Source organism: Stegostoma tigrinum, chromosome 14 (assembly GCF_030684315.1).
Source record: "Stegostoma tigrinum isolate sSteTig4 chromosome 14, sSteTig4.hap1, whole genome shotgun sequence".
Taxonomy (NCBI): Eukaryota; Metazoa; Chordata; class Chondrichthyes; order Orectolobiformes; family Stegostomatidae; genus Stegostoma; species Stegostoma tigrinum.
Window position 1 is genome coordinate 1,325,198 of NC_081367.1, and position 24,331 is coordinate 1,349,528.

General features: G+C 42.2%; 1 protein-coding gene across 1 annotated transcript in view; it reads left to right on the plus strand.

Moving 5' to 3' along the window:
- The window catches only part of cep63 (centrosomal protein 63), a 551,023-nt gene that overhangs the window by 177,262 nt on the left and 349,430 nt on the right, over positions 1-24,331 (plus strand). The window lies entirely within an intron of this gene.

Genomic DNA, 24,331 nt, shown 5'->3' on the forward strand with positions numbered 1-24,331 from the left:
TGATAAGTCCCCGGAACCTGATGGTCTGCATCCCAGGGTACTTAAGGAGGTGGCTCTAGAAATTGTGGACGCGTTGGTAATTATTTTCCAAGGTTCTATAGATTCAGGATCAGTTCCTGCGGATTGGAGGGTGGCAAATGTTGTCCCACTTTTCAAGAAAGGAGGCAGAGAGAAAACAGGAAATTATAGACCAGTTAGCCTGATGTCAGTGGTGGGAAAGATGCTGGAGTCAATTATAAAAGATGAAATTACGACTCATTTGGATAGCAGTAACAGAATAGGTCAGAGTCAGGATGGATTTACGAAGGGGAAATCGTGCTTGACTAATCTGGAATTTTTTGAGGATGTATCTATGAAGATGGATAAGGGAGAGCCAGTGGATATAGTGTACCTGGACTTTCAGAAAGCCTTTGATAAAGTCCCGTGTAGGAGATTGGTGAACAAAATTATGGCACATGGTATTGGGGGCAAAATACTGAGTTGGATTGAAAATTGGCTGGCTGACAGGAAGCAAAGAGTAGTGATAAACGGGCCCCTTTCGGAATGGCAGGCAGTGACCAGTGGGGTACCACAAGGTTCAGTGCTGGGACCGCAGCTGTTTACAATATATATTAATGATATAGACAAAGGCATTAGAAGTAATATTAGCAAATTTGCTGATGACACAAAGTTGGGTGGCAGTGTGAAATGTGAGGAGGATGTTTTTAGAATACAGGGTGACTTGGACAGGCTGGGTGAGTGGACGGATGCATGGCAGGTACAGTTTAATGTGGATAAATGTGTGGTTATCCACTTTGGTGGCAAGAACAGGAAGGCAGATTACCATCTCAATGGAGTCAAGTTAGGTAAAGGGGAAGCACAACAAGATCTAGGTGTTCTTGTACATCAGTCAATGAAAACAAACATGCAGGTACAGCAGGTAGTGAAGAAAGCTAATAGCATGCTGGCATTCATCACAAGAAGAATTGAGTATAGGAGCAAAAAGGTCCTTCTGCAGCTGTACAGGGCCCTGGTGAGACCGCACCTGGAGTATTGTGTGCAGTTTTGGTCTCCCAATTTGAGCAAGGACATTCTTGCTATTGAGGGAGTGCAGCGTAGGTTCACAAGGTCAATTCCCGGAATGGCGGGACTATCATATGTTGAAAGATTGGAGCGACTGGGCTTGTGTATTCTTGAGTTTAGAAGGATGAGAGGGGATCTGATTGAGACGTATAAGATTATTAAGGGATTGGACATTGTGGAGGCAGGAAGCATGTTTCCGCTGATGGGTGAGTCCAGGACCAGAGGACACAGTTTAAAAATAAGGGGTAGGCCATTTAGAACAGATTTGAGGAAAAACTTCTTCACCCAGAGAGTGGTGGATATGTGGAAAGCTCTGCCCCAGAAGGCAGTGGAGGCCAACTCTCTGGATGCTTTCAAGAAAGAGATAGACAGAGCTCTTAAAGATAGTGGAATCAAGGGTTATGGGAATAAGGCAGGAACAGGATACTGATTGTGGATGATCAGCCATGATCATAATGAATGGTGGTGCTGGCTCGAAGGGCCAAATGGCCTACTCCAGCACGTATTGTCTATTGTCTATTGTCTCCTGTCTTTGAGACTGCTGTTTCCAGTTCCATGAATTTTCAACGGTTTGGTCAAAGGCAATTCTGGTTCACTTACAGTATCCCTGCTACTCAGAAGACTTTGTGAAACACGAAATGGTTCAGAAAAGATTGACAAGGATGTTACCAGAGTTGGAGGGTTTGAGCTATAGGGAGAGACAGAATAGGCTGAGGCTATTTTCCCTGGAGTGTCAGAGGCTGACAGCTGGACTTATTGAGGTTTATAAAATAATGAGGGGCATGGGTAGGGTAAATAGACAGGATCTTTTCCCGGGGTAGGTGAGTCCAAAACTGGACAGCATAAGTTTAAAGTGAGAGGGGAAGGAGTAAAAAGGGACCTAAGGGGCAACCTTTTAGAGGGCGATATGTGTGTGGAATGAGTTGTCAGAGGAAGTAGTGGAGGCTGGAACAATTACAGCATTTAAAAAGTATCTGGATGGATCTGTGACTAGGAAGAGTTTAGAGGAATACGGACCAAATGCTGGCAAATGGGACTAGATCAGTTCAGGATATCCAGTCGATATGGATGAGTTAGACCAAAGGGTCTGTTTCTATGTTGTACCTCACTATGACTCTATGGAAAAAATTCTCATTCCTGAGCTGTGGGGAATGAGACAATCCAAAGTTGCTTGTGTGTTTTGTACAGATAACCTTGGCATTGTCATTGTCATGTGTGGCTGACTGTGGTGTCTGACATAGAACACAAACAAGGTCATCCAGCTCAGCACCGGCTACATTTGCTTGTCCTGCTGCTTTGCATGCCATGTAGTATGCCCCCTTCGGTTAATATTCGTCTTAACAGTTGAATTTGCTGATGACCAACGAACAGGAGTAATGTGGTTGGGTTTTTCACAAGTTTGCATGGTTCACCAGACGTAAGACTTTCTGTTCAATGTTGGGAAGCATCATCACAGTGGAAACATTGTCTGGACCAATCACAACTTGGTGCGTGTCTCTACTGCTGATGCTTTGCCAATTAGCACAGGAATGATGAACTGAGTCCACAGGAATGGAACTCAAAGTGTGTTAGCTACTGTTGCTTGTCTCAGCTTCAGCAGCTCAACACTCTGAACATGATAGTAATCTTGCAACTCCAGCTGTTTTCACAGTTTCCCATTTGTTTTTGACTGCTTTTCAGCAGCTCGAGTGATGTTCGATTTTTCCAGCTTTAACTTCTCATTTGGAATGTTCAAGATTACCTAAAACACATTTCATTGTTAGTTGTCCCAACAACATGCAATATTAACCAATTGTCTCTTTTGCTTTTCATAGAATTCCTACAGTGCAAAAAGAAGCCATCTGGCCCTTTAAGTCTGCACTGTCAGTCTGAAGGATATCCCCCCCAGACCTAACATCTCCACCCTATCTCTCTAACCCTGCACTTACCAGGGCTAATCTACGTAACTTGCACATCCCTGGACACTACGAGGCAATTTAGCAGGGCCAATCCACTTAATCTGCATATCTTTGGACTGTGGGAGGAAACCAGAGCACCCAAAAGAAGCCCATTCAGACACAGGAAGAATATGCAGACTCCAAACAGACTGTCATACAAGGCTGGAATCAAATCAACTTGTTCCGGAGATGTACCACCCTATGCATGAAAATGTTGCCCCTCAGGTCTCTTTTAAACTTTCCCCTCTCAGCTCAAACCTATATCCTCTAGTTTTGGACTCCCCTAACCTGCTAAGCACAGAGCCACTGTACCACCCTAATTTTAGTCCACTGTATCAGAAGACATGTGTATTTTGTACATTTTGGGGAGTAAAAGATATTGTTAGCACATTTCTTGCTGAGTTGCAGTCTTTTTGTTCAGGCATAAGTGTCTCAAATTTTTCTTCCAATTTTTTTTCTCTATTGTGAAGATGTCAGGGTTTTCTTTTCTTTTGTTATTTGTGTTTGTGAAGTCTGCTATTACAGAAATACAAAGGGTGGCTGCAGTGTACATCCGTTGCTAGTGGAGAGGGCGCAACATGATGATAGTACATAATCAAGGATCTATGTTTCTGCTCCTTCCAAGGAGAAATTTGCTGCAATGATTGATCATTCTTCATCTGGTTGGATGGCTATCTTGGGGAGATTGATATTGATGTGTACAATGCACTTTCCAAATGCTAACCTTGAACTGGATTCTGTGTGTCCAACACAGCCTCTCGCCAACTTAAAATGCTATCTTCAGAAAGTAAGCAAACACCTTCCAAAACTTTCACACCTGCTGATAACGTTTCCTATTTCTTACCATCCTTATAAGTATTGTATCACTTTTAGGAAGGCGCAATAAGATATTTACTAAAAGCATGTTTTTGAGTCAGAACTGCATATGCTGTAAAAACAATGGATTCCACTATTTCATTCCAAGATTCCCTCTACTGGTATATGTATATGACAGCTTTAAGTGCACAAAAAGTGCAGTTACAATTTTCAATGCACTCCAATCCTTCACAGTCAAAGATATTGTCTCTTTCTGACTCTACAATGTCTAATCAGTACTGCCATTCCATTCCCCTTTACTCCTTTATTTTTCTAAACATTACATATCTTTGAAAATCAAGTGTCTGATCCTAACCATATTTACGCCATGTTTCCAATAATAACTCTACATCATTTTCTCATGCAATTATTTTCACGTGAATTAACCAATCCCATTTGCCACACTTTCTATATTTATGTGCATGCATTGTAAACCTCCCTATATTCTTTGGAATCCTTCCTCGTCTGCTCCTAACTATTCACCAATCCAGTATTATCTAACATTTTCACTTATTTCTTTTCTCTACTTTTACATGCTGGTGCCCAACACCCTGCCAACTTTCTTCCAAACCATAAGAGTGAACAAAGAGCTTGATCCCAATCCTATTGATGTGTAAGCTGACTCTTTTGTATAGATGCTTCCTGACCCAGAAGTGATCCCATTATCCAAAGAATCTGAAGCCCTCCCTTCTATGCCAGGCTTCAAATCACACATTGATTCTCACTCTCCTTTTAGTTCTATTCTCAATAAGGTATGGCACTGAGAGCAATCTGGAAATTAAAGAGTTTGAAGTTTTGCTTTTAAACTGCCTCCTTAGCTTCTAAGAGTCTGACTTTAGAGTATTGATCTGTTTTGTGTATATCATTGGTACTGATGTGTACCACAACTTCAGTACCTTATTTAGACTTGAGTGTTGCTGAAAAATAGATACATTTTGGCAAAGCTTTTCATCTTGCACCCATCAGGATACTCCGCAAGAATACCAACTTGCTGCTTCATTTCTCAGGACTATTGCCTAACCAAATCAGAGTTAACGTGCCCAGCTGAAAATTTAATCAAAGCATAGCAGTTAACTCTCAATCAGCATGAATGTATGCATTTCCCTTAGCAATGCCATGTCCTATCAGAGTCCATTTGCTGTCCAATCAGCAGTCTCCTCTCATGCAGTATAAATGTTAGTTTTACCCTTGAATGAGTAGTTCTGCACTAGCAGCCAACAATATATTTAAATGAGAAATCTTAATGCCTGCAACTCTGTTTTTATGCTATTATTCTTAGAACATTTGTTAACTTATTTTTAGATGTGAATGTTTTCATGAAGGAGTTAGATGTAGTTCTTTAGGCTAAATGGTTTAAAATGTGTGGGCAGAAAGCGGAAAGAGGATACTCAGTTGGATGATTAGCCATGATCATATAATATGGTGGAGTAAGCCCACTGCTGCTCCTATTTTCTATGTCTAATCTGAATGAGGTTTTTAATGCCCTACTCCTACTTTAAACCATTTCCTTGCTGTCCTATGTTGTCACTGCATGTCTCTTTTTTTGAACACACATTGGATCCATCACTCTACTCTCCAGCTTTCCGTCTCTCTCTCTCTCTCTCTTCTCTCCCTCACTTCTTTTTTCTCTCATTTAGATTCCCCACTTCTCTCAGCTGCCATTTTACTAATCATACAAAATCAGTGACCTCTAATTAATGATGATATTACTAGCTGAAACAGTTGATCTCCATTCACTTTGGCTACCACAGGATGTTGTGGTGCAGAGCAGCCACACACTCGATGTGGGTGGCAGAAGATTAAGAGTCTGTTGGAGATAGTAGGAACTGCCGATGCTGGACTCTGAGATAACAAGGTGTAGCGCTGGATGAACACAGCAGGCCAGGCAACACTAGAGGATCAGGAAACCTGATGTTTTGGCTCTGGATTAAGGGTCTGTTGATAGGATTCATCGAAGTGAGGGAGATTGACTAGAATTAAGTAGCCATGTCACAGGTTAGGTTGAATAACCTGTTTCTCGGCTATATTCTTGATGTAACTTTGTAATTCCTGGAGTAAAAATTGATCAGACGAAGACAAAAGAGCCACCAGCCTTGGTAAAGATTTGTGCTGAGTACAGAAACAGTGAGTTCACTCTGCCCTATCTCCCAACGTCACTCATTTACGGTTGTGGCTTTTCTTTTTGACTTTGATGATCCTAGGCTTTCATCTTGGTTTCTCAGTGAAGCTGTTTTCAACTTTTCAGTTCAATCTCAATAAATCTCTGCAACCTTTCAGAGAGATTCGGCTGGGTAAAACCCACACAAGACAGTTGAGGGGGGTTGCGGATAGCGGAGAGAGAAAGGGGGTGACTGAAAAAAACAACCAAAGTAAATGTAGAATGTGTGGTAGGGTTCAATATTCCAATTATTTTAATAATGTCAGATGATACCACATAAAATATGTAAAGGTCGCTGGTAAATACCACATTCTTTCTGCGGGAGTCATTTAAACCAACATGGACATTTTTTGGAGCTGAGATAGAGATCTGGGTAAAATCAGCTTTGGGATTAACCCTTTCACTGCAAAAGCAGCCGATTTGTGCACATTCTTCACTAGCAGTGATTCAGTTTATCATGGATATGAAATTTTACAGCTAACATTCAAATCCATTGACTTTGTCAATGAATTCTTAGCTTTGTTGAGGGCAGTCATTTTACAGGAATTGAACATTTTTGTCCATATTTTGTATTTTGTGTTGGTATCCGCTGTCAAGCACAACACAGATTAAAGCAGAATTAACCAATGCCTGCGCAGCAGTAACAATATAATAGCCACATGTAGAAACAGACATTTCAATTTCAAAGATGTACTTTATTCACAAAATTATCTTTTTTTCTGTATAGATAGTCATAAGCACAGTTTTGATTCTTTGCAGTCGCACATGAGAAAACAAGCAAACAATGGAGTTTGACTCTATCCAACAAACAAACCAGACATCTCTTACTTATGCAATACTATATTTATGTGCATTTGAGGCATTGGGAGAGTCTGAAAGCTGAACGTATCCTCCCCATAAGCTAGTCATTGCTTCACAGAAGCACTAGAACTAACCATAGTTTAACAATATCATCCAGACAACATGCCTTTAGCTGATGGTGCAAGGTTGAGGGAACACAGGTTTCATGTTTCAGGTAAGAGATGCAGCGGGAGGGAGTGTGATGAAGAAGCTTTTTCTTTAACTCTCAGTAATGACCTCAGCCTCTGTGGTGGAAGTGGAGATTATGAATAATTTCAAAAGGAAATCAGATGGGTACTTGAGAGAAATAAACTTCCAGAGTTGCATGGATTGAGTGAAGAAATGAGTTAATTGCTCTGCCGAGAGCTTGTGTGGAGTTGTAGATCTGAATGACCCCCACCTGTGCTGTAATGACTTTCTGTCAGTTCTTGATGTGAGTGCCTGGAAAATGCCCCATTCCCCTCAACTTGAGAAGACAAGGAGATGTGGGATTAAGAAGAGAGCCAAAAATGGATGATGGTGGTAGGGCAAAAAGGGATACAATAAGACAAGTAATTAAAGAAATGATAGCTGTTAAGTTTGATATAAGCTGTCCTGAGCCACAGCACAGAATTCTGATTCACTCGGGGTGTGAGCATTGCTTTTACTTTTCCCCTTGCAGAACCTCCTTGTACATTTGGTGATAGCACATTCACAGTGTTAGCAGCATCTGTGGAGAGAAAGCAGAATTAATGTTTCGGGTCCAGTAGCCCTTCTTCAGAAATGGACCTGAGATGTTAACTCTGCTTTCTGTCCACAGATATTGCCAGACCTGCTAAGATTCTCCAGCAATTTCTGTTTTTGTTTCCAATTTCCATCATCCACAGTTCTTAAACTTATGAATTCTGGGGAATAGTCATTTTGGTGGGGTAGCGGGAATACAGTTTGATAAGAGGATTTGAGGCACTGGAAGTAAAAAGGTAGCTCTGTGTTGTGAGAAGTGCAGTATTAGTGTGTGGGGAGAGATCGGGTAGGATTGGCAGAGGGTGGTTTGGTGAATACTCCATGGGGCAATGAGCAAGGGCTTCAAGAATCATAGTGTGACACTCAGTATTCATGGAGAGGCGATGGCCTAGTGGTATTATCGCTGGACTGTTAATCCAGAGATCCAAGTAATATTCTGGGAACCCGGGTTCAAATCCTGCCACAGGAAATGGTGGATAATAAAATATGAGGCTGGATGAACACAGCAGGCCAAGCAGCATCTCAGGAGCACAAAAGCTGACGTTTCGGGCCTAGACCCTTCATCAGAGATTATCTTGGATTCTCCAGCATCTGCAGTTCCCATTATCACAGGAAATGGTGGAATTTGAATTCAATAAATATCTGAAATTATCAGTCTAATGATGGACACGAATCCTTTGTCAATTGTTGGATAAACCCATCTGGTTCACTGATGTCGTTTAGGGAAGTAAACTGCCATACTTACCTGGTTTGGCCTACATGTTCTCCACACCCACAGCAATGTGGTTGACTCCTAACTGCCCTCTTGGCAGTTAGGGATGGGCAATAAATGCTGCCTAGCCAGCGATGCCCTCATCCCATGAATGCGTAAAGACAAAAAAATGTCCCTGGAGCATTACAAGCTTGTTGTCTCTGAATGAATGAGCCCATGGAAGAGATGAGCTTGTCCAAGCCTCAGGCCTGTCTCATAGAAGAGTGGCCCAACTCTCAGAAAGCCAGAGGGTGCAGCATCTGGAGAACATGCAGGTGCAACACCATGTCCTACATGGAGTGTGCAGGCTCACCTGTGGCCCAGAGCAGTCAGGTCAGGTCGTGAGCATTGTCTGCTTTCAGCTTATGTCTGGGTGTTTGTCTCACTGTGAAGCCTTGAATGTCAGTAGTCCAGCATGAGGCACGCCTTCAAGGCTGCTGGCGTATGGTGCAGGCCTGAAGTAACATACTGTTGTACAACAAGATGTCTGCCCACCAGGCTGATCACCATGACAAGCTGCCTGGTTGTCTGACTTTGCTGATTTGCTTAGCAAAGCAGTGATTTTATGAACAAGCAGGTACGTGTTAAGTGGATGTGTGTTAAGAGACCAAACAAGATAATTTGAGATGCAGCCTGATCCAAACCAGCAGCTGGGTCCCTGTCTGAATGTCACCAGTATATCCTTTCAATGCTGATTGGTAACATGCCCTGAAATACAAATTTGTGTTTCCAGAGTGCACTGCCAGTGTATCACAGGGGTGTCAGGATGGTCACCTGGCATTTGCAAATGACCATGGATGATGGTTGCATGTGGCTGGTAACCATGAACTATGTCGTGAGCTGCAGTTTTGCCATACACAACATGGATGTCTTTCAGAGCCAGCATTGAGCTAGATGCCTAAGATGCTCGCTCCAGTTTCCATGTTGAGTTTCCCAACATTGAGCTTGTTTGGCACACTTGGTAAAATACAAAACTGTGTTGGTAATGAGGTAAGTTGGGTCATTAACAAGTTGTTAAACAAACAATAATCCACCTTATTGATAGATAGCGGCTGCCAAGCCAGAAAATCACCTTGTTGCTTGGTAAAATGATGAAGGGTGGAGGGAGTTGAACTCTACATTGACTGGGCCTTGCATGACTTCCCTCTGATCTTTCCAAAAATCTCACTTTAGCCCTGGTTGGTCAGATCCCTATAAAATTCTGCCCAATGTCCTTCATTTCTGAGTTTTATTCCAACAATTTTATTGAATAACCAATCCGGTAGAAGGCCCAGTGTTCAGTGACTTATTGAAAAAAGCCATTAAAAGTCGCCTCAGTGAAGTCAGTCCTTTTCATTTAAACTCACTAAATGTCATCAATGTGTCAGATTTTGGCAAAATCTAAAAAAAAAGTGACCAATAGCAATAATCCTCAAAAGAAGATGGCATGATTCCAAATAGAAATGACATTCAAATTAAAGAAAAACAGAATAGAATATTTATTGAAAATAAACATGGAAATGTTATGGTCTGCATCTTCAGTTGTGCCACTAGAGTGTGGCTAAACTGTTCCAGTGTGTGGTGTCGGGACTGTTGAAACACGACTTTTTTTCACCATCAGTCTCTCCCAATGACCTTGTTCCAATGTTATACTTACTGTGTGATCCTCTTGACAAATTCTCCCATTCTAGTATGGTCAATCACTGAATCATAATTAAGCTTCTAGGCTGTTTGTATGGAACAGGTTTGCTTGATTTATCCTACATTGATTTTTAAGATGCCTGTTGGTGCTTACGCAACATCTGGCTTTTCACTGATCACAACTGTCAAGATATATTGGGATTAAATGAAAACATTAAAACCGCACAAGCAATTATCTATGATTCATGCCAGCAAATTTCATATTATTAAACAGCAAGAACTGTCTAAGCAAGAGAATTATATCACCTCAAGTTACTCATCCTAAATACTGTACTTTATCGTCACACATAGTGAAGACTCAGATTAAACAGCCTGATTCCTTTTGTTTGCCATAACCGCACCTTTGGTAGTCTGGGCCCTGAGCTGTAGAATTACCTCTATAAATCCCTCTGGCTTTCTACTTCTCTTTGTCCTTATGAGACTCTCCTTAAGCTGACGTATTTGATCAAGATTTGAATCACTGCTACAAAGGCTTCCTTTCATTTCTTTCAGACCCATATTAAAGGGCAAATAAGTCCGTTGGAGTTTAGTGGAGGTACAATGCCATCAGTAGACTGAAAGACTTTGTATTTTGTGATGTTGTTGGATCACATCACCGAAGATGCGAATAAGAACACCCAACTCTTCCTCAAGTATCAACTTTGGAATTATTTATGCCCACCTGACAGGCAAGACAGGGACTCCGTTTAAGATCCTATTCAAAAGATGGCATCTCAGACAGTGTGGCATTCCCTCAGTACAGTGTTGGGATGTCATTGTGCTTAGGCAAAATCAGCCATCATAGTATTGAATGTGGAGAAGGTAGGAGGGGTTTATGTTTCCTCTGGTTTCTTATGGCTTTATTGTTACAGGAAGCGAAGAGATGACAAGATTACCTGCTGCTTTTTCTGCCTCTGGATTAAGCATGTACAACAAGTTTCTTTTAGGAAAAGTATTTCAACAAAAATGCTGTAGCAAACAACTGTCAAGTTTTCTTTAAGTCTTAAAGGAAAGATAAGTGTTTAATATTCAAAACTTGAATATAAGCATGACTTCCCCGACTCTCAAACTCATACATAAATACTGAAAGATTTTTAGTGATAAGAGGTGTCTGGTATAGGTATAGTATTTTGTTTTTAAATTAGTGGCCTATTGGCATGAAGAGGATTAATTATTATTAATATATGTCTTTTTAGACACATGAGTTTAAACTAACATGTGTCAGAGAGTAGGTAGTGTCATAGAGTCATAGAGTGATACAGTGTGGTATCACGCTCTTTGGTCCAAACTGGTCCATGCTGACCATAGTGCCCACTCAGCTAATTCCAATTGCCCGCATTTGGTCCGTATCCCTTTAAACCCTTCCCATCCATGTACCTATCCAAATGTTTTAAAATTGTTGCTATTGCCACTGCTTCAACTACTTTCTCTGGCAGCCCATTCCAAATATGCATCACTCTCCGTGAAGAAGTTGCCCCTTAAATCTCTCTCCTCTAAGCTTAAATCTATGCCCTTTAGTTTTCAATTCCCCATCCCTGGGAAAAGATGCATTCTTCCTACCTATGCCCATCATGATTTTATATACCTCAATAAGGTTACCCCTCATTCTCCTATGTTCCAAGGAATTAAGTCCAATCCTGGCCATCCTCTCCCTGTAATTCAGGCCTAAAGGTTAGGCAACATCTGCATAAATCCTCTTTGCACACTTTCCAGTTTAACTATGTTTTTCCTATAACAGGCTGACTGCAACTGTACACAAGACTCCAAGTGCAGCGTCACCAATGACTTGTACAGCATTTACTTAACATTCTAACTCCTTTACTCACTGCGTCAACCGATGAAGGCCAAATACCTTGCAAGAACTGTGACAAACACTACATTGGACAAACTGGCAGAAAGCTAGCCACCAGGATACATGAACATCAACTAGCCACAAAATGACATGACCCACTATCACTCGTATCCTTACATACAGATGAGGAAGGACACCACTTTGATTGGGACAACACATCCATCCTAGGACAAGCCAAACAGAGACACGCACAAGAATTCTTAGAAGCATGGCATTCTAACCAGAATTCCATCAACAAACACATTGATTTGGAGCCAATCTACCATCCCCTGAGAAAAAGAGCAGGAAATGACATCACCAACGCAGGAAATGACATTACCAACCCAAGGAAACCTAACCAGATAAATAGAAAGCGGGACATAACACCAGCGCTTCGTCGGAGGCTCACTGATGATGTTACCTAGAATGGTGACGAAACATCTGAAAACTAACCTTCCAGCTCAGCGAGCAAACTCACTTCCAGAACCTCAACCTGAGCTACAAATCTTCTCAAAACTCGCTAAGGCCAACATGCTAAATGCCTTCCTTACCACCCTGTCTATCTGTGACACTGCTTTCAACAAACTGTGTTACTTGTACTCCTAGACTCCTCTGTTCCACAACACTCATCAGGACCTTACCATTTGCTGTATAAATCCTACCTTGGGTTAACTTTCCAAAGTGCAGCACCTCAACTTATTTGCATTGAATTGCAGTTGCCTCCTCAGCCCACTTCTCCATCCGTCCAAGATCCCTGTGTAATTTTTGATAACCTTCCTCGCATTCAAAGAGACCTCCTAATTTTGTATCATTTGTAAACTTATCAATCATGCCTTGAACTTTCATATCCCAATCATCTATGTAAAATACAAATAACAAATTTTACATCTCTCACCCCTGTGGCCCACCACTAGTGACAGGCTTCCAGTCAATGTTCAACCATCACCCTCTGCTTCCTACCATCGAGCCAATTTTGAATCCAATTAGCTAGCTCTCCCTGGATCCCATGCGACCTAACTTTCATGACTAGCCTGCTGTGCGGGACCTTGTCAAAAGTCTTACTAAAGTCCATATAGATAACATCCACTGACCTACCCTCATCTATCCTCTTGGTTACTTCTTTGAAAACTCTAAAAGATTTGTCAGACATGACATCCTATGCACAAATCCATGCTAATATCCTTAATCACACCTTGACTATCTATATGTTGGTTAATCCTGTCCTGCATTATCCTCCCCAATAATACTGATGTCAGGCTCATATGATTGAAGACATCCTGAAATGTTAATTGAATTTTTTTTATCATGAAGTTTAAAACAGGTCAGGAGAAACAAGCATTTCACCATCAACTAAGATCAGATTTTTGTTGCAATTAAAAGCTTTTAAATTCAGTTTGAAAAAGACATGCCTGAAATTAGGAGCAAGAATTGTTTCTCCAAGAAATACAAGTTTATTAAAAACAATTAAAGGATGAAATTACCTCAGTGTAAGATTTTCACATTGTGTTAGCTTTCAGACCAGGGCTGCTTGGGGAGAAATCTGCATAATTTATTCAAAGCTCTCAGTTAGGTGCGAGCCAAAGAAAATGCTTTGCAGCTTGTAGGACTGGAACAGGAAAGAGCCAGTTAATTTAATCCACTGATTGGAAGTGGACGTTAAACATCTCTGGATTTTGATTAGCTATGAAGTGACAATGTTGGGAAGTAAATGGAACTTTATTTTACCAGGTATTTGAAATCTTTTAAAGTGTTTTATGTTGATAGCTCGATTTGTTTTATTTAATCTTCTTTCTTTTGCATGATAATCTTTATTTTATTGTTGAAATCAAATCTATGGCCTCAAGTTTCAGTAAATGATTATTAAAATTAGACAAAATAGATATGATCTATCAAACTAGATGTTATTCTGAGATCTGGCTGGCCCAGTAGCAGCAACAAATAGGAATCAAGCAGAGGCTTGCGGACTGCTTTGTGGAACACTTACGCTCGGTTCGCACTAAACAACTGCATCTCCCAGTAGCAAACCATTTCAACTCCCCCTCCCATTCCTCAGACGACATGTCCATCTTGGGCCTCCTGCAGTACCACACCGATGCCACTTGAAGGTTGCAGGAACAGCACCTCATATTCTGCTTGGGAACGCTGGAGCCCAATGGTATCAATGTGGATCTCACAAGCTTCAAAATCTCCCCTCCCCCTACTGCACCCCAAAACCAGCCCAGCTTGTCACCACCTCCCTAACCTGTCCTTCCTCCCACCTATTCCCTCCTCCCACCTCAAGCCCCACCCCCATCTCCTACCTACTAGCCTTATCCCATCCCCTTGACCTGTCCGGCCTCTCTGGACTGATCTATCCCCTCCCTAACTCCCCACCTACATTCACCTTTACTGGCTCCATCCCCGCCTCTTTGACCTGTCTGTCTTCTCTCCACCTACCTTCTCCTCTATCCATCTTCTATCCGCCTCCCCTTCTCTCCCTTTTTATTTCAGAAACCCCTTTCCCTTGCCCATTTCTGAAGAAGGGTTTAGGCCCAAATCATCAGCTTTCCTGCTCCTTCGATGCTGCTTGGCCTGCTGTGTTCATCCAGCTCTACACCTTGTTACCTCGGAATCATAACAATTATGATTGCAAATGTAGCACATATAACAGTTGTGAAAGTTCAAGAGTTCTCTGTTACTCTTGCATTCTCTTGGGGTGAAGGCTCAAAATGATGCAGGCCAGTAATCCACTGAGAAAAGAGCTAGCAGATTTTGTGAAGTCATCTATTGTTTGCAGCAGCATATTTTTGCTGTGTCACTCCTGTTAGCGGTGAAGTCATGGTACTGGTCCTTAGGTAGCGAGGTCAAGACCAACATAAGACTTTGCCTACTGGGTGTTTGTCAGGCAGGATGTTTGTTCCTTCTCTGTCTGCTCTGAAAAATACTGTTTAGAAATGTCCTTATTAGAAACCTAGCTACGGTTGAGTTAATGGGCCATCTCTTTCCAAGGTTCGGGCAAATAGTTTCTGGCAGCTATGCCATTGTCAAAATCTGGCATCTGAGTATCGTCCATTCACATACCAGCATAGTAAAATGCAGCTTTTTACATCATTCTTTGGATTCCAACTTTGGAGTCAAAGAATCTGTAAATTGTATCTGAGAACCAAATTATCTCATTTAGTTGGCAAAATGTGATCATAAACCTCAGGTCACAGCCTTTTCATTTTAAAGCTTTCACAAAGGTTTGTCCAGGCATGTCTTAATGATTCTGCCAAGATTAGTGCAGAATTGAAGATTATCTTGGAGTTCCATGAATATTAAAGGAAAAAAAAGGTCACCTGACCTCTCAACTCCTTTTTCTTTCATAGCACGTGTCCAGTTTGTAATTATAATTCATGTTTAGTTCAACAGTTGATAAAGTGTGGGTGAAACATGATGTATATTATGAATTCAAGTCTGTTAAGTGAGATTTGAGTCCGCAAACTCCCAACTCCGAGGCAAGAGCAGCTCCAGGCGCAGGTCTTCCTGTGAGAGTTACAAGGCAGTGTTGAGATTGATGGTTCTTGAGAGTACAGGGTGCAAACTCACTGTACTGTACTGCAAACGTGTTATGCAGAAAGTGCAGATAGACTCAGATTTTGGGGAATTCAACATAGTTTGATAAGCCCTGTGTTACTTGTGTTTGATGGAGCTGTGTCTTTCTAGTTTAAGTGGGGCTTCAGACTCTCCTTCTACTGAAAACTTGAGAAGACTACTTCCATGCCTTGCTGAATGGTTCTGCAGTTCAATATTGCCCCAGAGCAGAAATGCAGCTGCTGGCAAGTAAATGTAAAGATAGTTTGTTTTGTGAATAATACCTGCGCCTAAGCACCAGACAGTGGGAAAGTCTGGTGTATCATTCTTGATAGGCGTACCTAAAGGGCCCACATTTTTGAACACTTAATCTTTGTTAAATAAAAATTCTTGTTGCATGAGAAAAGTTATGTCTGAATGAGGCAATTAAGAAATGTGAGAATCTGTCTGGAGAACACCTTCATTTGAATTAAAACATAGGCTCATCTGTAGATTGCTCATAGTTCTCTCACCACTGGAATGTTGTTTCCATAACAACAGCATAGGCTCTTCCAAACCATTACTACAATCATTTCACCTGCTTCATTTTCTTCCCTCTATGTGACTTTTAACCTATATCTTCTCTCTCTGCAAGTCTTGTCCGTCACAATAATCCTGAAGATGTAGTGTGGGACACTTGTGTAGTAGACAGCCCATAATATTCACTTAATACTTGAAAGGTAAAAGTGAAGAGATGGTGAAGAGTGAAGCAGGCAGCCCTGTTACGTCTTAACATCAAAAATTTCTAGACAGAATAAAATCATAGCTCAAGAACATATGAATAAAAGGCAGAGTAGAGCATTCATCCAATCAAGTCTCCTCCACTATTCAATTATAACTGATATTCCAACATTAATCACACATTCCCGACTTATCCTTATCTCCTTGATTCCCAAAAGACTAAAAGTCTGTCTGTCCCGGTTACTAAATATTCAACAATGGAACATCTTGAACTCTCTGCCATTGAAAATTCTGAAGATTCACAACACTTTTAGTGAAGACTTTTCTTCTCATCTCAGCCCCTTATCCTAAGACTGCGCACCTGTGTTTTAGATCCCCGAACCATCGGGAAACAACCTCTCAAGTCCACCCCATCCAGCCCGTTCAGAATCTTGTATGTTTCTGCAGTTCAATATTGCCCCAGAGCAATATTGTGTCACAGACAAATATGGAATGTAAGTTCTGGTAATTGTTGCCCTAATAAGTCTGGATCTGTGAGGTATTGTTTGCTTTATTCATTTCCAATTTTAATTCTATCCCTTACTTAGGCAGGCTAAATGGTGTTCCCAGACCTCTGGTTTCCAGATTTCAACAATTGAAATAAACTCACAGCAGAATCCTTTTAAGTAGAAATCAAAGGTGGGGGTTTATTAACAAAACATTCAAAACAGTGATGAATTACTTCACTACTCAACTCACACATAGAAGTACTCAGGGAATTAAAGAAGACCGGACTGGAGAGGCAATAGGTATCAATTGCAACATTTGGTAAATCCAGATGGAATAAAATTCAGTTCATGTGAATTGCAACTTCCTACAAGTCAGCATTCAATAATAGATTTTTCAGTGAGCTGGGCCAGTAGATTTTCTACTTGTCGGCAAATTGTGTGCCTTTTCTTCATTTAGCAACTTGGAAACAGAGATGGAGGATGGAGGCACGTTTCCAATTCAGCTTGGAATAGTGCTCTCCATCTGGAGACCATACAGCAACTGACCTTGAATCCCAGAATTTTATTTAAATAATTTAGGAAGTTCGTATTTCAGTCATGTAACAAGTACAAGTACTTCAGCTGTCTATGGCTCATCTTAAAGAGCTAATTGGAAGGTTATTGAGTGACATTTTACTTCCCTATTAGTGTTCCTGTTATGAAGTAACTGTAAAAATATTAGTGATTATTTTAGCATAATGGGTTTTGTAGCTGGAAGCACATTGTATATCTCAATATCAGTTTTAGTTGGAGTCACTGTGCAATTCAGGAATTCAGAGTTTCTGGAAATAAAATGTGATCAGCTTTGGCAATGTTATGAATCTAACAAGATGGGCTAACTTTGAAAGAAGTGGAATTTAAACTCTAAAATATTGAGGAGAATTCAGAACATCAGATTTCTTTTCATGCCCTCTGGCCATGACAGCTGATTTGCACATTATTCTACCAGTTACAACTTGCCAACTTGAAAATTCCCCATTGATGTCTACTCCTTGCTTTGTATTCATTAACTAATCATCTAATCATGCTAGTATATTAACCCCAACACTATGAGCTATTATTGTTCATATTAATCTTCTGTGTACTCCTTAGAGTCATAGAGTCATAGAGAGCCACAGCAGTGAAAAAGGCCCTTTGGCTCCCAGCATCCATGCTGATAAGAAACAACCATCTAACTATTTTAATTTCATTTTATAGCACTTGGCCCTTAGCCTTATATACCTTATTGAATAACTTCTGGAAATACATGTTTACTTAATCTGGAATTATCTGGACATGGAAACATAGGACCAGGAGTTGGCCTATAAGCCTCTCAAATCTACCCACCATTGAATGATCATGAATGACTGAACACTCCAATGACTCTTATCCATCCCATCTCCATAAACTTTCACTCCACTGGTATTGAGAAACCCCTCAATCTCTACCTTACTTAAAGACTGAGCATCCACAGCCCTCTGTGATAGAGAATTCCAAAGGTCCACAACCCTCTGAGTAATACATTTCTTCTCATCTCAGGTTGTAGAATTCCTAAGCAGGAGATGTATCTTATACGTATCTATGTATTCTATCCCTTTAAGCTTCAATGCGTTCACCTCTCATTCTTTGAAAATCTGAATTTTATTCCATCGGGATTTACCAAATGTTGCAATTGATACTGATCTCCTCTCCAGTCCAGTCTTCGTTAACTTACTGAGTGCTTCTATGTGTGATTGGAGTAGTGAAGTTTTGAATGTTTTGTTGAAACAGGGCCAGTATGCCCAATGTCTCTTCTAAGACAATCCCACCATCCTGGCAATAAGTCTGGTGAACCTTCTTTACATTCCTTCTATGGCATTGCTATCATTCCTGACATAAATTACATGCAATACTCCAGATTTGACCGATTTAGTATACAATTGAATCAAGACTTCACTACTTCACTGCTCTTGTATAATGGTGACCATTTTATTCCTCTTCCTAAAAGTTTCCTGCATCTTCATCTTAGCCTTCAGAAACTTATCAAAATAGGCATGTAGATCCCTTTGTATATCTGCAGTTTCCAACCTCTTACCATTTAAGAAATATTCTACACAGGGGGTCATGTCTCTTATTGGCGATTGTCACTCTGATGAATTCTCCCTTACTCTGAATCTTCAGGATTCTCTGATGACTATTTTCTACTTATCTGTCCTCCGAAATATATCCTGCAAAACACCCAAACAAACTATTCCCAATTCCTTTGCCTCCGCCACATCTGCTCCCAGGATGAGGCATTCCACTCCTGTACGTTCTTCAAGGACCGTAACTTCCCCCCAACAGTGGTCCAGAATGCCCTCGACCGTGTCTCCTGTATTTCCCACAACTCATTCCTCACACGCTGCCCCCACAATAACCGCCAAAAGAGAATCCCCCTAGCCCTCACATACCACCGCACCAACCTCTGGATATAACGCATCATCCTCCTTCACTTCCACCATCTACAATCTTACCCCACCACCAAAAGCATTTTTCCATCCAAACCCTTGCCTGCCTTCCGGAGACACCACTCTCTCCAGGACTCCCTTGTCCACTCCACACTCCCCTCCAAACCCACCACACTGTTACTTTCCTCTGCAACTGCAGGAAGTGCTATACCTGCCCCCATACCTCCTCCCTCACCCCCATCCCAGGCCCCAAGATGACTTTCCACTTTAAGCAGAGGTTCACCTGCACATCTGCCAATGTGATATACTGTATCCATTGTACCCGGTGTGGCTTCCTCCACATTGGGGAAACCAAGCGGAGGCTTGGGGACCGCTTTGCAGAACACCTCCACTCGGATCGCAATAAACAACTGCACCTCACAGTCACAAACAATTTCCACTCCCCCTCCCATTCTTTAGACGACATGTCCATCATGGGCGTCCTGCAGTGCCACAAGGATGCCACCTGAAGGCTGCAGGAACAGCAACTCATATTCCGCTTGGGAACCCTGCAGCCCAATGGTATCAATGTGGACTTCACCAGCTTCAAAATCTCCCCTTCCCCCACCGCATCCCAAAACCAGCCCAGTTCGTCCCTCCCCCCACTGCATCACACAACCAGCCCAGCTCATCCCCTCCGCCCACTGCATCCCAAAACCAGCCCAGCCTGTTTCTGCCTCCCTAACCTGTTCTTCCTCTCACCCATCCCTTCCTCCCACCTCAAGCCGCACCTCCATTTCCTGCCTACTAACCTCAACCCACCTCCTTGACCTGTCCGTCCTCCCTGGACTGACCTAACCCCTCCCTACCTCCCCACTTATACTCTCCTCCCGCCTATCTTCTTTTCTCTCTATCTTTGGTCCGCCTCCCCCTCTCTCCCTATTTATTCCAGAACCCTCTCCCCATCCCCCTCTCTAATGAAGGGTCTAGGCCCGAAACATCAGCTTTTGTGCTCCTGAGATGCTGCTTGGCCTGCTGTGTTCATCCAGCTTCACACTTTATTATCCCCAATCAGACCTTGACTATCCAAATGTTGATTGATTCTGTCCCTCAGTGTCCTTCCAATAACTTGCCTACCACTGATGTCAGGCTCATTGGCCTGTAGTTCCCTTGCTTGCCTTTGCTACCTTTCTTAATTAATGGAACAACATTAGCCACCTTCCAGTCTTACGGAAATTCACCAGTGGCTAAAGATGAAGCAAAAATCTCTGCAATGGCCTCTGCAATTTCTTCCTCAGCTTCCCACAACTTCCGAGGATGAACTTGATCAGGCGTAGGGAATTTATCCACCTTAATGAGCTTTAAGGCTGCAAACATCTCCTCTCTGGTAAAATGCATGCAGCCCAAAACACCCCCATCTTGTATCCCTTATTTCCTTATCATCCGCGATTCTCTCCTCCGTATACACCGAGGAGAAATATTCATTAAAAATCTCCCCATCTCCTGTGGCTCCGCAAAATAGATGGCCATGCTGATCTTTAAAGGGACCAATTCTCTCCCTGGCCACCCTTTTGCTCTTAATATAGCTGTAAAACCTGTTGGGATTATCTTTAACCTTATCTGCCATATAAGACCATAAGACATAGGAGTGGAAGTAAGGCCATTCAGCCCATTGAGTCCACTCCGCCATTTAATCATGGCTGTTGGGCATTTCAACTCCACTTACCCGCACTCTCCCCGTAGCCCTTAATTCCTTGCGAGATCAAGAAATTATCAATCTCTGCCTTGAAGACATTTAGCGTCCCGGCCTCCACTGCGCTCCGTGGCAATGAATTCCACAGGCCCACCACTCTCTGGCTGAAGAAATGTCTCTGCATTTCCATTCTAAATTGAGCCCTCTGATTCTAAGGCTGTGCACACGGGTCCTAGTCTCCCCCCCTAACAGAAACAGCCTCCCAGCGCCCACCCTTTCTAAGCCATCAAGCCAATTTTGAATCCAATTAGCTAGCTCTTTCTGGATCCCATGTAACCTCACCTTCATGACTTGCCTGCAGTGTGAGATCTTGTCAAAGGTCTTCTAAAGTCCGTCTGGACAACATCCACTGCCCTATCTTGTATCTTGCGTTATCTTGTAAGTTTCTATTAGATCTCCCCTCAACCTTCTAAACTCTAATGAATACAATCCCAGGACCCTCAGCCATTTGTAGTATGTTAGGCCTACCGTTCCAGGGATCATCCGTGTGAATCTCCGCTGGACACGCTCCAGTGCCAGTATGTCCTTCCTGAGGTGTGGTGCCCAAAATTGGACACAATATTCTAAATGGGGCCTAACTAGAGCTTTATAAAGTCTCAGAAGCACATCGCTGCTTTTATATTCCAACCCTTCTGAGATAAGTGACCTCATTACATTCGCTTTCTTAATCACGGACTCAACCTGCAAGTTAACCTTTAGAGAATCCTGGACTAGCACTCCCAGATCCCTTTGTACCTCAGCTTTATGAATTTTCTCACCGTTTAGAAAATAGTCAATGCCTGTATTCTTTTTTCCAAAGTGCAAGACCTTGCATTTTCTCAATCTAGTACCCTCTTTTTGCTCTTTTCATTTCCCTTTACAGTGTGCTCCTACTGTTTTTTATAGTCATCTAGAGATTCACTTGAGCCCAATAGCTTAAACCCAACGTATGCCTCCTTCCTTTTCCTGACCAGAGCCTCAATATCCCTTGTCAGCCAGGATCTCCAAACCTCAACTTTCCCCTTCACATTAAAAGGGACATACTGTCCCTGGACTCAGTGGGTCAGTGACATCAAAAACATTGCCCTCGCGATCACACCTGGTCATCTCTGAAAAATTCAATTAAGTTGGCCTTAGATCGCAAAGCGTAGAGTGGGCAGCTCCATATGCTACTAGTTTAGTCAGCAGGCTTACTCTTCTTCACTCCCAGGCTGATGCTTGATGTCTTCTAAATAATCCATTTGCTTTGGCAATTATTGGCAGGATCATCATCTTGGAGACACCAGTGACTATGGTGGAGAAGTCCTACTGAACCTTGTTAGTGACCAGAAATGGGTAAGAGAGCTCAGCATCATCCAAGACAATATGCTGTCAAGGAACTGTTGAACCATTGGGATGGATGAATTTCTCACGGCAGCTGAGTTTCTCCATCCTCTTCTAAAAGTCCCTCACAACTGACAATATCAGACACTTTATTTAGGTCATCAATCAAGGGTAGAGGGCCCATTTTCCTGACATTTCTCATGGAAACTAAATATGACCACTGTAGTTCCTTTGAGGCGTCACACCATAATTGAAATGTTCATTCTATTTCTCTCCACAGATGCTGCCAGATCTTCTTTCACTCTCTGGCAGCATGTTCTTCCAGAAATATTGCCCTAAGTGGTCCAGAGGGAGTCTGGTGAAGATTTTGCTGTGATGGAAAGGAGTCAGGTTCCGTTGTATTTGTCGCCAGATTGTCAAGTTCTATTCCACTTGCACAGGTGGTCAGTGGAGACATCTTTGGATTCTTGTGGGGTCCTTGCTTCAAAATAGACTGACAGAATTCTGCCAGTGTCTCAATCTGACATTGCCCTTCAGACTTGCAGATCTCAAATGGGATAATGTCAGTTCCTACAGCTTTGTCAACATACAGGAGTTTAACTGTATCTGCCATTCATAGAGTTATATACTAAGAGAGATACACAGCAAAGAAACTGTCTGTCCAACTTGTCCAGACTGACCAGATATCCTGTAGAAATCTCGTCCCATTTGTCAGTATTTGACTCATATCCCTCTAAACTCTTCCCAATTCGTGTTACCATTCAGATGACTTTTAAATATTGTAATCATACCAGCCTCCGCCACTTCCTCTGGCAGCTTATTCCATATACACCACCACCCTCAGCATGAAAAAATTGCCCTTTATATCCCTTTTATACCTTTCCCCTCTTACCTTAAACCTTTGCTCTCTAGTTTTGGACTCCATCACCCCAGTGAAAAACCCTTGCCTCTTCACTCCATCCATTCATAGAACCCCTACAGTGTGGAAACAGGCCCTTTGTCCCAACAATTCCACACTGACCCTCAGAGTACCCCACCCAGACCTACCCTCCCTGTATCCCACCTAAACATCCCTGAACACTACGGGGGAATTTAGCATGGCCAATCCACTTAGCATGCACATCTTTGGACTGTCGGAGGAAACTGGAGTACCTGGAGGAAACCCACACAGAGACGAGGAGAATGTGCAAACTCCACACAGACAGTCACCCAAGGGTGGAATTGAACCCGGGTCCCTGACCCTGTGCAGCTGCAGTGCTAATGATTGGACCACTGTGCTGCCTTCCCCCCATGATTTTATTAACTTGCATTAGGTCACCTCTCAACTTCCAATCCTCCAGGGAAAATAGCCCCAGCCATTCAGCCTCTCCCTATAGTTCAAACCCTCCAAACTTGGCAACATCCTCTTAACCTTTCTTGAACCCTTTCTAGTTTCACAACTGTCTTCTTATAGCAGATAGACCAGAATTACACGCAATACTCCAAACGTTGCCAAACCAATGTCGTGTACAGCCGCAATATGATCTCCCAGCTCCTAAACTCAATGCACTGACTGATAAAGGCAGCATATTGAATGTCTTCTTCATTATCCAATCTACCTATGACACCACTTTCAAGAAACTACAAACCTGCACTCCAAGGTCTCTGTTCAGCAACACTCCCCAGGACCTTACCATTAAATGTATAAGTCTTGCCCTGATTTGCCAGTCCAAAATGGAGCACCTCACATTAATTTAAATTAAACTCCATCTGCCGCTCCTCAGCCTATTGGCACATCTGATCAAGATTCTGTTGTCTTTTGAGGTAACCTTCTTCGCTGTCCACTACACCTCCAATTTTAATGTAATCTGCAAACTTAATAACTATACCTCCTATATTCACATCCAAATGATTTATACAAATAACAAAAAGCAGTGGACCCAGCACCAAACCTTGTGGCACGTCACTGGTCACAGGTCTCTATGCTGAAAAGCAACCCTCCACCACTACCCTCTGTCTTTTACCTTTGAGTTCTGTATCCAAATGACTAATTCTCCATCTGTTCCATGTGATCTAATCTTGCTAACCAGTCTACCATGAAGAACCTTATTGAATGCTTTACTGAAGTCCATATGGATCGCGCCCACCGCTCTGCCCTTACCAATTCTCTTTGTTACTTCTTCAAAGAACTCAATCAATTAGGGAGACGTCAACAAGAGGCCCAGCAATCTCTTCTCTCACTTTTCCCAGAGCTCTAGGGTACTCCTGATCAGGTCTCGGGGATTTATCCACCTTTAT